A 15400-nucleotide genomic window follows, 5' to 3' on the forward strand; every position below is an offset into this window, starting at 1 on the left:
TCCTGTTCCGGCATCAAATGAGATCTTGGCTGATCTGTGATGTAACTTACACCATATATCCTGCCTTTGCCCCTTATCTCTTAATACCTTTGGTTAACAAGAATCTATCAATCACAGATTTAAAAATTAACCAAAATGCCAGCAAGAAATTTGCACAACCATTATCATGAGGGTGTGATGGCTCCCACAGTGGAATAGCTTGCTGGATGTTTAAAATGGAGACTGTTCCTTCAGGATCATCAAACGTATCTGCCTGGGCCCCAACTTCATCTACATTTCCCCATCTCCCGATGTTTTTTTCTCTCCATATCTATCTCTTATATGTTTGTGTACACAGCAGTGAAGGATTACATCAAATTAATATATCTTACATTATCCTTTTCATCCACCTCAACAATCTCTCTCTCTCCAATTTTGTCCCTCTCTACAGCCCTCTCTCTGCCTTCATATCTAACCCTCTCTCCCTCTGTCTCTCTCCTAATGTCAGAGATAGCAGGAGGGAGAGACAGAGAGAGAATGTTGAAGGAACTGTACTCTGTTCCTAAGCTGTGCTGAACCTGCTCTGGGAGTGTTTGATGGGCTACATTAATCGGCCGTGTACAGTCCTGTATCAGGCTGTGAAAAAGCACAGCTTGTTCAGTGTACAACGGGTCAAAGGGAATGATTCACTCCTGTCTGCTACTGGGAAGAGAGACTGACCTTAACAACAAGGCAGCGTTTGACCGAGTGTGACATCGAGGAACCCGAGTAAAACTGAAGTCAGTGGGAATCGGGGCAAATCTCTCCACTGGTTGGAATCATACCGAGCACAAAGGAAGATGGTTTTGGTTGTTGGAAGTCAATCATCTCAGTCCCAGGCCTTCACTGCAGGAGTTTATCAGGGTAGTGACCTCAGCCCAGCCATCTTCAGCTGAGATCCCAGCAGAAAGTGCTTTAAATACTGAGCAGGTCAGGCAGCATCTGTGGAGAGAGAAACAGAGGTAGTGATTCAGCTCGATGCTTTCCAGATTTCCAGCATCCACAGTATTTTGCCTCAGATAATGAAGCAATCCAGAGCCACATGCACCAAGACCCGGACAACATTCAGGTTTGGGCCGACCAGTGACAAGTAACATTCACGTCACACAAGTGCCAGACAATGACCATCTGCAACAAGAGAGAATCCAACCACCTCCCCTTGGCATTCAAAGCATTATCCCATCGCTGAATCCCCCAGCGTCAACATCCTGGGGAAACATTGACATCAAACTTAACAGAACGAAACACATCAATAGTTTCTTCACCCAGTGGCTGGTGGGTGTCTGGAACTCACAGCCTGAAAGGGTGGTAGAGGCAGAAACCCTCATCACATTTAAAACAATCTCTTGGATATTCACTTCTCCATGTTTAAAATGGGTAAGGAATAACTCTCCTCGTCTACACTGCCCCATCAAACACTCTCAGAGAAGGTACAGCATGGCTCAGATACAGAGTAAAGCTCCGTTTAAACATTCCCTGGAGTGTCGGATTAACCCGGCTGTGCCCGGCTCAGCCTCAAGACTCACCTGCCTCAGTCACTGAGACGCTCCTGTATCACTTGCCTTAATGTAAGTAGATGCTGGGTTTGGGAGCAGGACAGGCACACGGGATTAGGACGACTGCTCATGTGGAGGATAAGCATCAGTAATCCCTCAGAGAATCAGAACAGACCAGCGAGACTCAGAAAAGGAAACTTGTGTTGAATTTGTGAGTCTTGCATTGTGGAATGCTTTAGTATTTGGTGAGAATGTTGAGCCAGTGACATTTTGCCCCAGTGGGATGAATAGACACTATATGACTTTATTACAACAGTAAGGTACCGTGTGTACTGTAAATATGGACTGAAATAACAATGTAACTGATCAATTTTCAGCTGAATTTTATGACTACAGTTATACCTGCAATCCTGTCAGAATGTACATAAGACACGATGGGATGAAGTCAAAGTGACCACTGTTGAATTTGCTAGCTTGATCTTTGTGGGAACACAAGGGTTAAGTAAGTTAAAAATATTAAATGGTCAATTCGCTTGTTTAAGTAATCACTCAACAGAAATGGGTCTGGAATGTCCTATGTGCTGCATTCCTACTCCTACATCTACTCTGTCAGGACCCCTCATGATTTTGAACACCTCTATCAAATCTCATCTCAAGTTTCTCTTCTCCATGGAGAACAACACCAGTTTCTCCAATCTATCCAGGTAACTGAAGTCCCTCATCCCTGGAACCTTGCTCGTGAGTCTTTTCTGCATCCTCTCTAAAGCCCCCACATCCTTCCGAAAGTACGGTGTCCAGAATTGGACACAATACTAGTTGAGGATGAAGCAGTGTTTTATAAAGCTTCATCATAACCTCCTTGCTTTTATACTCTAAGCCTCTATTTACAAAGCCTAGCATCCCATATGCCTTTTAACCACTTTCTCAACTAGCTCTGCCACCTTCAATTTGTGCACAGACATCCCCAGGTCTCTCTGTTCCTGCACCCACTTCCTTCTGTTCTTCGGTTCTCATAACACAGAGGGACAGGAGGACAGGGAGGTCTAGAAAGAAGGAGGGGGAGAGAGAGCAAACAAACAGGAAACACGTATGGGAACACCACCACCTGCAAGTTTCCCTTAAGTCACACACCATCCTGACTTGGAACTATATCGCTGCTCCTTCACTGTGACTGGGTCAAAATCCTGGATCTCCCTTCCTAACAGCACTGTGGGTGTACCTACCCCACATGGACTGCAGCGGTTCAAGAAGGAGGCTCAACACCACCTTCTCAAGGGCAATTGTGAATGGGCAATAAATGCTGTCCTGGCCACTAACGCACACATCCAACAAATGAATCAAGAAAATAAAAATTTGACACCGAGTCACTTCAGGAGATATTAGACCAGATGACCAAAAACTTGGTCAGAGGTTGGTTTGAGGGAGAATCTTCAAAGAGGAAAGAGAGTTAGTGAGATGGAGAGGTTTGGGAAAGGAATTCCAGAGTTAGGGCCTTGGCAGCTTGAAGGCACGGCCACCAATGGTGGAACGATTCAAATTGGGGATGTTCAAGAGACCAGAATTAGAGGATGGCAGATATTGGTGGATTGTGGAGCTGGAGGAGATTGCAGAACTAGGGAGGGGTCATTTGTGGAAGACAATTCCAAAATTCCACCATCCTTTGTGTGTAGAAGTGTTAATAAATTTCACCCTTGAAAGGGTCTTCGACTAATGTTCGATTTTTCGACTGTGCCCCTCGTCCGAGACTCCTCCAACCAGTGAGAAGAGTTTCTCTCTATCTACCCCATCACTTTCCAGTATTGTCTTGTAAACTTTGATCAATTCACCCAGCACAGTGGCACAGTGGTTAGCACCGCAGCCTCACAGCTCCAGCGACCCGGGTTCAATTCTGGGTACTGCCTGTGTGGAGTTTGCAAGTTCTCCCTGTGTCTGCGTGGGTTTCCTCCGGGTGCTCTGGTTTCCTTGCACATGCCAAAGACTTGCAGGTTGATCGGTAAATTGGCCATTAGCAATTGCCCCTAGTATAGGTAGGTGGTAGGGAAATATGGGGACAGGTGGGGATGTGGTAGGAATATGGAATTAGTCTAGGATTAGTATTAATGGGTGGTTGATGGTCGGCACAGACTCGGTGGGCCGAAGGGCCTGTTTCAGTGCTGAATCTCTAAACTAAACTAAACTAAACACCCCTTACACTTCAAAATTCCAGGGATACAGAGTAAAGCTCCGTCTACACTGTCCCTTCAAATGCTGCCAAGCCAAGTACAGAATGGAGTTATCTACAGAGCAAATCTCTGTCCTCTCTGTTCTATAAAACACTCGCAGGACAGGTACAGTGTGGGGTTAGATACCGAGTAAAGCTGCCTCTATATCTGCCTCTCTTTCTCCTCCTCCATCTAGATGGAGAGAGTAACAGTGAGAAAGACAGGGATAGATATAGAGAGGGAATAACAGAGAGAGGGAAGGATAGCAATGGGGAGAGATTACCAGAGAGGAAGAGATTGGGATGGAGAGTGTCGGTCAGTGTTCCTGCAAAGCTGTGTGCAGCAGCCTGGAAGGTACCACGCAGGTCCTGTTCCCTGATAAATAACACACGTCTTCGAAGATTCTTAAAAATTTAAAGGGACTGCACGTGGGACAAAAAAAACTTGCCGTGCACAACAACTAAATTTTCTGGGAACATTGGAGCCAGCTGTAGCTCAGTGGGTAATAATCCTGCCTCTGAGTTATACGTTTGTGGGTTCAGGTCTGTACACAAAATCTAGGCTGATGTCACCCAACAGAAAATCAGGACAGACCAGCGAGACACAGAAAAGGAAACTTGTGTTGAATTTGTGAGCCTCGCTTTCTGTAATGTTTTAGTGTTTGGTCAGAATGTTGACCCAGTGAAATTTTGCCCCTGTGGCATGAGAGTTATCTGAATAGAGATTATAACATCTTATTACAACATGAAGGTACCGTGCGCACTGAGTATAACAACATTTGCAGCGTCCCATCATGTAAAATACTTTACTGGGTGTGGGATCAGGGTTTGATATTTCCAAAACACTGAGGGAAACTCGAACTTTTAATCAGCCCTGGGAGGAAAGTAAACCTGGAGACTTTCAAACAGTAATCAATGTCAGATTTGATCAATTATTAGGGATTCATCAATTTAGGAAACAAAGCAGACAGAATATGCCGTTAAAGAGCGGGATATGGGTTTCCTACCAGCCTGCAGAAGGAAGTGCACCCTCTGCAGTTGTGGTATCACCAAAAGCAGCCAAATTAAAATAGCAAATTGATGTATGTGGAGTTTTACTGAGGTTCTGAGAGAGGAGAGAGAAACAGGCATAGACACAGACAGACACACACACCCACACACAGAGAAACACACATGCACACAGAGAAACACACACACAGAACCACACACACACAGAGACCGACATGCACAGACACACAGAGACCGACATGCACAGACACACACACAAACAGACTGCCCAAGGGACAGAGAGTGACAGAAGAATATTTCAATTTCTATAATATTTCAATTTCAGTTTCTATAAGATCCCCCCTCATTCTTCTGAATTCCAATGAATATAATCCCAATCTACTCAGTCTCTCCTCATAAGCCAACCCCCTCAACTCTGGAATCAACCTAGTGAACCTCCTCTGCACCCTCTCCAGTGCCAGTACATCCTTTCTCAAGTAAGGAGACCAAAACTGCACACAGTACTCCAGGTGCGGCCTCACCAGTACCTTATACAGCTGCAACATAACCTCTCTGCTTTTAAACTCAATCCCTTTAGCAATGAAGGACAAAATTCCATTTGCCTTCCTAATTACTTGCTGTACCTGCAGACCAACCTTTTGCGATTCATGCACAAGGACACCCAGGTCCCTCTGCATAGCAGCATGCTGCAACTTTATACCATTCAAGTAATAATCCTTTTTACTGTTACTCCTACCGAAATGAATAACTTCACATTTATTAACATTGTATTCCATCTGCCAGACCTTTGCCCACTCACTCAATGTATCTATGTTCCTCTGCAAAGTTTCACAGTCATCTGCACACTTTGCTCTGCCACTCATCTTAGTGTCATCTGCAAACTTTAACACCCTACACATGGTCCCCAACTCCAAATCATCGATATAAATTGTAAATAATTGGGGTCCCAACACCGATCCCTGAGGCACACCACTAGTGACTGATTGTCAACCAGAAGAGCACTCATTTATCCCCACTCTCTGCTTCCTGTTAGTCAACCAGAGAGGGAAAGGCAGTTGGAGAGACAGAGAGGGAGAGAGACGCAGAGATGGAAGGAGGGAGATGGAGTGACAGGGAGGGAAAGACAGATGGAGGGACAGAGTGAGAGACAGAGAGAGGAGAGAGATGGAGTGACAGGGAGGGAAGGACAGATGGAGAGACAGAGAGTGAGAGACTGAGATAGAAGGAGAGAGAGGGAGTGACAGGGAGGGAAAGACAGATGGAAAGACTGAGAGAGAGAGAGGCAGAGATGGAAGGAGGGAGAGTGAGACAGAGAGGGAAAGAAAGATGGAAAGACAGAGAGAGAGGCAGAGATGGAAGGAGAGAGAGGGAGTGTCTGGGAGGGAAAGACTGACAGAGGGACAGAGAGAGAGACAGAGAGAGAAGGAGAGAGAGGGGGAGTGACATAGATGGAAGGACAGATGGAGTGATAGAGAGAGGGAAACAGAGATACAAGGTCAGAGAGGGATAGACAGAGAGGGAAAGACAGATGGAGAGACAGAGAGAAAGAGACAGAGAGAGAGGGAGAGACAGAGAGGGAAAGACAGATGGAGGGACAGGGAGAGAGACAGAGATAGAAGGAGAGAGATGGAGAGACAGCGAGGGAAAGATGGAGGGACGGAGAGAGAGAGAGAGATAGAGGGGGAGACGGAGATAGAGGGGGAGACGGAGATAGAGGGGGGAGAGGGAGAGAGAGCGGAGAGGGAGAGAGAGCGGGAGATAGAGGGGGGAGAGGGAGAGAGAGCGGAGAGGGAGAGAGAGCGGGAGATAGACTGAGAGAGAGAGAGGCAGAGATGGAAGGAGGGAGAGTGAGACAGAGAGGGAAAGAAAGATGGAAAGACAGAGAGAGAGGCAGAGATGGAAGGAGAGAGAGGGAGTGTCTGGGAGGGAAAGACTGACAGAGGGACAGAGAGAGAGACAGAGAGAGAAGGAGAGAGAGGGGGAGTGACATAGATGGAAGGACAGATGGAGTGATAGAGAGAGGGAAACAGAGATACAAGGTCAGAGAGGGATAGACAGAGAGGGAAAGACAGATGGAGAGACAGAGAGAAAGAGACAGAGAGAGAGGGAGAGACAGAGAGGGAAAGACAGATGGAGGGACAGGGAGAGAGACAGAGATAGAAGGAGAGAGATGGAGAGACAGCGAGGGAAAGATGGAGGGACGGAGAGAGAGAGAGAGATAGAGGGGGAGACGGAGATAGAGGGGGAGACGGAGATAGAGGGGGAGACGGAGATAGAGGGGGAGACGGAGATAGAGGGGGGAGAGGGAGAGAGAGCGGAGAGGGAGAGAGAGCGGGAGATAGAGGGGGATTGGGAGATAGAGGGGGAGAGGGAGATAGAGGGTGGAGACGGAGATAGAGGGGGAGAGATGGATGGGGTAGAGGGTGGTGAACCTGTGGAATTCTCTACCGCAGAAGGCAGTGGAGGCCAAGTCATTAAATATATTCATGGAGGAGAGAGATATATTTCTAAATGTCAAAGGGATCAAGGGGTATGGGGAGAAAGTGGGAACAGGGTACTGAATTAGACCATCGATCATGATCTTTATTGAATGACGGAGCAGGCCCAAAGGGCCGAATGGCCTACTCCTGCTCCTATTTTCTATGTTTCTATGAGAGAGGTGGATTGACAGAGGGAGAGAGAGGGAGAGGAGAAACAGAGAGACAAGGAGAGATAGAGATGGAGCGAGGTGACCCTGATATTCTCTCTCTCTCTCTCACACACACATCCAGACACACACAGACACATACATAAAGGGACAGACACACACACACACACACACACAGACAGAGACACACACAGACACACAGACACACACAGACAGATTTTACAATCCACACTGATGTCAGTAAAAATGACCAACAGAACCTCAGTAACAATCCCCAGTGTCTGCCCAGTCCTGTAGAGAGACAGAGAGAGAGATAGGGCAGTGACAGAGAAAGACAGTGAAAGAGGGCGGCACAGTGGCGCAGTGGTTAGCACCGCAGCCTCACAGCTCCAGGGACCTGGGTTCAATTCTGGGTCCTGCCTGTGTGGAGTTTGCAAGTTCTCCCTGTGTCTGCGTGGGTTTTCTCCGGGTGCTCCGGTTTCGTCCCACAAGCCAAAAGACTTGCAGGTTGGTAGGTAAATTGGCCATTATAAATTGTCACTAGTATAGGTAGGTGGTCGGGAAATACAGGGGGCAGGTGGGGATGTTTGGTAGGAATATGGGATGAGTGTAGGATGAGTATAAATGGGTGGTTGATGGTCGGCACAGACTCGGTGGGCCGAAGGGCCTGTTTCAGTGCTGTATATCTAATCTAAAACAGCTTGTCGGAGAAACTTTACAGTTATTTGTGTTCCACAGATTTTATTAAAAGTTGAAAGGGACTGGACACTGGAAAAGCTGTCAACACACAACAACAACACTGAGAGACTTTAGATGTGAGGGAAGGGGAGACACACTTTAAAATCCACACTGATGTCAGTAAAAGTCCCCAAACACAACCTCAGTAACAATCCCCATTATCTGCCCAGTCCTGTATTGTGGGTATATGTCAAATATGTTCACACAAAGACAAACAGGGTGGTACTCCGAAATCTAGAGCCCCTTGGATGTCAAGGATCAAACCGGGTACGATAAGGCACAAGAGGGAAGCTGATGTCAGATACCGAGAGCTCAATACCACAGAAAGCTGAGAGGAGTGTAGAAAGTTCAATGGGGAAATTAAAAAGCAAATTAGGAGAGCAAAGAAATGGCCGGAAAATAATATTACCATTAAAAGCAAAGAAATCACAAAGATGTTTTATAAATACATTAACAGCAAGAGGATAAATAAGGATAGAGTATTAGGGACCAAAAAGGGAATGTGTGTATGGAGGTGGGAGATGTGGGCATGGTTCTTAATGAATACTTTGTCTCCCTCTTTATAAAAGAGGGGGAACGATGCAGATATTGTAGTTAAAGAGGAGGAGTGTGAAATATTGGATGGGATAAACAGAGTGAGAGGGAAATATTAAGGTGTTTGGCAACTTTGAAAGTGGATAAATGGTCAGGCCTGGATGCATTGGAACCAGTTCAGAGAAGGTTCACTCGGCTGATTCCTGGGATGAAGGGGTTGTCTTATGAGGAATGGTTGAACAGGTTGGGCCGATACTCATTGGACTTTAGAAGAATGAGAGGTGATCTTATTGAAACATACTAAATACTTAAAGGGATAGACAGGTTAGATGCAGGTAAGATGTCTCCTTTGGTTCGGGAGTCGAGAACCAGGGGACACAATTTCAAAATCAGGGGGAAGCCACTGAGGTCAGAGATGGGGAGAAATGTCTTTGCTCAGAGTGTTGTGAATCTTTGGAATTCTCCACTCCAGTGGGCTGTGGAAGCTCAGTCTGGGAAAAAGACATTGAAGTGGATGATCAGCCATGATCGTATTGAATGGCGGAACAGGCTCGATGGGCTGAATGGCCTACTCCTGTTCCTATGTTCCCAAGTTGCTGAAATAGTTTCTCCCAAACTACCCCATCAGTTCCCCTTAATATCTCAACATCTTTGAACAAATCACCTTGATCCTCCTAAATTCCAGGCAATAAATCCCTAGTTTGTGTAATATCACCTCGTAATTTAACCCTTGGAGTCCAGTTATCATTCTGGTAAATCTACACTGCACTCAAATGGACATGGACCCCCCAAAGTCTCTTTGAACCTCCAGTGTTTCTATCTTTACACCATTTATAAAGTACTCTGTTCTAGTCTTTTTTTGCTGACATGGAAATCTAACTGCCACAGTTTTGCCCATTTATTTAAGATATTAATATCTCTTTGTAATTTGATGCTTCCAGCTACACTGCTTACAATGCTGCCTATTTTTGTGTCATTGGTAAACTTGGGTATGTTGCATTCTACCACATCATCTTAAATCGTTAATAAATACAGCAAAACTGAGACACACACGGGCTTTGCACTAGTAGACAGGAGTGAATCATTCCAACCTAGAGGATTTTTAACTCCAGATTTATGTTTTTTGAAAGAAAAAATAGAATTCAAATTCACAACAGCCCTGTGTGGGATTTGAACTCCTACTTTTTCAATCATCAGCTCAGGCCTTCAAATTAAAACCCATAAAAAGAGATTCATTTTCCTACTGCTGTTGTCTGACGGTCTCAGGTTTTGTATATTGTTCCCTTCTCCTCTTCTTCCATGTGTTTGAAGTCTTTGAAGTTTGTCAGACATTGGTAAACTACTTCATGTGGTGTTGTGTAAATACCTTCAATTCTGTGGATCTGCAAGGGACACAATTCAAATTCTCACCTTATTGCATCAACTAAAACCTGCAGGTCCATTCAAACAACTCTATTTCCTGTCTCTGCAAAGACAGCTCACACTTCCACAATGCAGGAATGTCTGAATGGAAACAGCTTTTGACACATTTCCAAACATGTTTGCCAACACTTTTCAGGATGAAGCTAAATTCAACTTAGAGATTGCAAGCCCCAAATTGAATCTTTTAGATGTAAAAAGTGACACAAATGAAATCCCAGATCTCTCTGTCCCTGCACCCATTTTAACATTGTACCATTTAGTTTATATCGCTTCTCCTCAGCCTTCCTTCCAAAATGCATCATTTCACATTTCTCAGCATTGAAGTTAACCTGCTATGTGTCTGACCATTTCACCAGACTGCCTCTATCCTCCTGAAGTCTACTCCTATTCCCTTCACTGTTTATTACATTGCAAATGGCACAATGTTGAAGTTATGCCCTGTAAACCCAAGTCTAAGTCATTCATATATCAATAAGATCAGTGGTCCTAATCAAAACCCCTGGGGAATACCACAATTTACACTGGATACAGTGAGTACAAAAGCCGAGAGGGTGTGCTGAACATTTATAAAGCTCTGGTCAGGTAACAGAGAGGCAGAGACTGGGATTCAGAGGGTAACGGAAAGGGAGAGACTGGGACTCAGAGGGTAACAGAGAGGGAGAGACTGGGATTCAGAGGGTAACAGAGAGGGAGAGACTGCGATTCAGAGGGTAACAGAGAGGGAGAGACTGGGATTCAGAGGGTAAGGGAGAGGGAGAGACTGGGATTCAGAGGGTAACAGAGAGGGAGAGACTGGGATTCAGAGGGTAAGAGAGAGGGAGAGACTGGGATTCAGAGGGTAACGGAGAGGGAGAGACTGGGATTCAGAGGGTAACGGAGAGGGAGAGACTGGGACTCAGAGGGTAAGAGAGAGGGAGAGACTGGGACTCAGAGGGTAACAGAGAGGGAGAGACTGGGATTCAGAGGGTAACAGAGAGGGAGAGACTGGGATTCAGAGGGTAACAGAGAGGGAGAGACTGGGATTCAGAGGGTAAGGGAGAGGGAGAGACTGGGATTCAGAGGGTAACAGAGAGGGAGAGACTGGGATTCAGAGGGTAACAGAGAGGGAGAGACTGGGATTCAGAGGGTAACAGAGAGGGAGAGACTGGGATTCAGAGGGTAACAGAGAGGGAGAGACGGGGATTCAGAGGGTAACAGAGAGGGAGAGACTGGGATTCAGAGGGTAAGGGAGAGGGAGAGACTGGGATTCAGAGGGTAACAGAGAGGGAGAGACTGGGATTCAGAGGGTAAAAGAGAGGGAGAGACTGGGATTCAGAGGGTAACAGAGAGGGAGAGACTGGGATTCAGAGGGTAACAGAGAGGGAGAGACTGGGATTCAGAGGGTAAGGGAGAGGGAGAGACTGGGATTCAGAGGGTAACAGAGAGGGAGAGACTGGGATTCAGAGGGTAAGAGAGAGGGAGAGACTGGGATTCAGAGGGTAACGGAGAGGGAGAGACTGGGATTCAGAGGGTAACGGAGAGGGAGAGACTGGGACTCAGTGGGTAAGAGAGAGGGAGAGACTGGGACTCAGAGGGTAACGGAGAGGGAGAGACTGGGATTCAGAGGGTAACAGAGAGGGAGAGACTGGGACTCAGAGGGCAAGAGAGAGGGAGAGACTGGGACTCAGAGGGTAACGGAGAGGGAGAGTCTGGGATTCAGAGGGTAACGGAGAGGGAGAGACTGGGATTCAGAGGGTAAGAGAGAGGGAGAGACTGGGATTCAGAGGGTAACGGAGAGGGAGAGTCTGGGATTCAGAGGGTAACAGAGAGGGAGAGACTGGGACTCAGAGGGTAACAGAGAGGGAGAGACTGGGACTCAGAGGGTAAGAGAGAGGGAGAGACTGGGACTCAGAGGGTAAGAGAGAGGGAGAGTCTGGGATTCGCAGGGTAACAGAGAGGGAGAGACTGGGACTCAGAGGGTAACGGAGAGGGAGAGACTGGGACTCAGAGGGTAACGGAGAGGGAGAGACTGGGATTCAGAGGGTAACAGAGAGGGAGAGACTGGGATTCAGAGGGTAACGGAGAGGGAGAGACTGGGATTCAGAGGGTAATGGAGAGGGAGAGACTGGGATTCAGAGGGTAACAGAGAGGGAGAGACAGGGATTCAGAGGGTAACAGAGAGGGAGAGACTGGGACTCAGAGGGTAACGGAGAGGGAGAGACTGGGATTCAGAGGGTAACAGAGAGGGAGAGACTGGGATTCAGAGGGTAACAGAGAGGGAGAGACTGGGATTCAGAGGGGAACGGAGAGGGAGAGACTGGGATTCAGAGGGTAACAGAGAGGGAGAGACTGGGATTCAGAGGGTAACAGAGAGGGAGAGACTGGGACTCAGAGGGTAACAGAGAGGGAGAGACTGGGACTCAGAGGGTAAGAGAGAGGGAGAGACTGGGACTCAGAGGGTAAGAGAGAGGGAGAGTCTGGGATTCGCAGGGTAACAGAGAGGGAGAGACTGGGATTCAGAGAGTAACAGAGGGAAAAATAGAGTTGGCGAGGGCAACATAGAAATTTTAAGGCACAGAAAGCGGCCACTTCACCCATCCTCTCTGTGCCAGCCGAAAAACGATCAACCTATTCTAATCCCACCTTCCAGCATTTGGTCCGAGCACTGCAGCTTGCCGCACTTGAGGTGCCTATCCAGACTCCTTCTGAATGAGTTGAGGTTCTCTGTCTCAACTACGCTTTTAGGCAGTGAGTTCCAGACCATCGCGACCCTCTGGGTGAAAAAGATTTTCCTCAACTCCCCTCTAATTTTTCTACCAACCACTTTAAATCTATGCCCCCTCGTCACTGACCTTTCTGCTATGGTTCTCTGCCCTTCACCTCCACTCCATCCAGGACCCTCAACATTTTGTACATTTCAATCAGATCTCCCCTCAGCCTTCTCTGTTCCAAGGACAACAACCCCTGCCTATCCTCATAGCTACAATTCTCCAGTCCTGGCAACATCCTAGAAAATGGGAGAGAGACAAAGTCCCGTGTTCATAACACATGGATAAAGAGGTTAATCATCTGAGCTGTAACTCTGAGACAGAGACAGAGAGGGAGGGAGAGAGAGAGAGAGGGAGAGAGAGAGGGAGGGAGAGAGGGAGGGAGAGATGGTGTGGGGGAGACACAAACTGAGACGTGGACAGAAGCAGCGAGAGAGAGAGAGGGAGAGATAGAGAGGGAGAGGCAGAAGAGAGAGAGGCAGAGAGAGAGCGAGGAAGAGAGAAAGATAGAGAGAGACAGAGAGAGAGGGAGCGATGGTGTGAGGGAGGCACAAATTGAGACATGGACAGAGGTTGATAAAGAGTGAGAGGGAGAGACAGAGAGAGAGAGCTGGGGGAGAGACAGATAGAGAGTGAGAGAGGCACAGAGAGAGAAGGAGACACAGAGAGGCAGACATAGAGAGGCAGACAGAGAGCTAGAGAGAGACAGAGAGAGAGGGAGAGATGGTGTGAGGGAGGCACAAATTGAGACATGGACAGAGATGGAGAGAGAGGGAGCGATAGAGCGAGAGAGAGAAAAAGAGAGAGAGGGAGATATAGCGAGAGAGAGAGGGGGGTAAGACAGCTAGCGAGGGACAGAGGCAGTGTGAGAGAGGCAGATTAGAAGGTAGCAAATGTAACCCCACTATCTACAAAAGGAAGGAGAGAGAAAATGGGGAACTAAAGACCTGTTCGTCTAACATCAGTCATTGGGAAAATGCTCGAATCCATAATAAAGGATGTGATAACAGGACACTTAAAGAGAGATTGCAGGGGGTGGGGGGAGAGAGAAATGGGGGGGGAGAGAGAAATGGGGGGGGGGAGAGAGAGGGGGGAGAGTGTGTGAGTGAGACGGAGCAAAGGAGAGAGATACTAGGTTAGGTGGGACAATAAGCTGTGAGGAGAACACAAATAGACTACAAAGAGAGATGGTTTGGGATAGACAGCGATAAATGTCCCAGTGTTGTGGTAACATAAAATGGCCACTGAAAATGAACCTAAAATGGCTGACTGATGTGTGTGGATTTCCACAGATGAGAGGAGAGAGACAGACAGACAGACAGACAGACAGAAAGAGAGACAAAGAGGGAGACAGAGACCAAGACACAGAGAGTGATAGCAGGATATTGGGCGTAGGACAGAGGAAGAGGAGGAGGCCATTTGGCCCCTCAACCCTGTTCTGTCATTCAATGAGCTCATGGCTGATGTGTGATCTAACTCCATGTACCTATCTTTGCCCCTTAATACCTTTGGTTAACAAAAATCTCTCAAACTCAGATTTAAAAATTAACAAGTGTCTCAGCATCAATTGCTGATTGTGTAAGAGAGTTTCAAACTGATACCACACCTGGTGTGTTGAAGTGTTTCTTCATTTCACTCCTGAAAGGTTTTTAGACTAGGTTTATATTTTTAGACTATGCCCCCATGTTCTAGACTCTGCAGCCAGTGGGAATTGTTACTCTCTGTCTACCCTATCAGTTTCCCTTATTATCTTGAAAACAATCATCAAATCACACCTGAGAATTCAAAATTCCATGGATACAGAGTAAATCTCCAGCTACACTGTCCCATTAAATATTCCCAAGCCAAGCACAATGTTGGGTTTGACACAGAGTAAATTTCCCTCTGCACTGTCCCATCACACACTCCCAGGGCAGGAACATCATGGGGTGGATACAGAGTGAATCTCACTCTACACTGTCTGATAGAGACTGAGAGAGAGAGAGACAGAAAGAGAGAAACAGAGAGACATGGACTGACAGGGTGACTAAAAGAGATGGAAGGATACTTCACAGGGATATTGGAAGAGGAAGATGCAATTCAACCACACAGCCCTGTTCCAGCATCCAATGTGATCTTGGCTGATCTGTGATGTAACTTACACCATATATCCTGCCTTTGCCCCTTATCTCTTAATACCTTTGGTTAACAGGAATCTATCAATCACAGATTTAAAAATTAACCAATAAACCAGCATGAAATTTGCACAACCAATATCATTGTGTGGGTGTTTGTGTGTGTTTGTGTGTGTGTGTCTATGTCTGTTTGGATGTGATCGCTCCCACAGTGGAATAGCTTGCTGGATGTTTAAAATGGAGGCTATTCCTTCTGGATCATCAAAAGTATCCGCCTGGGCCCCAACTTCATCTACATTTCCCCCTCTCCCGATGTTTTTTTCTCTCCATACCTATCTCTTATATGTTTGTGTCCACAGCAGTGAAGGATTACATCAAATTAATATATCTTACATTATCCTTTTCATCCACCTCAACAACCTCTCTCTCTCCAAATTTGTCCCTCTCTGCAGCACTCTCTCTGCCTTCATATCTAA

The sequence above is a fragment of the Heterodontus francisci genome, chromosome 45, assembly GCF_036365525.1.
Source record: "Heterodontus francisci isolate sHetFra1 chromosome 45, sHetFra1.hap1, whole genome shotgun sequence".
NCBI lineage: Eukaryota > Metazoa > Chordata > Chondrichthyes > Heterodontiformes > Heterodontidae > Heterodontus > Heterodontus francisci.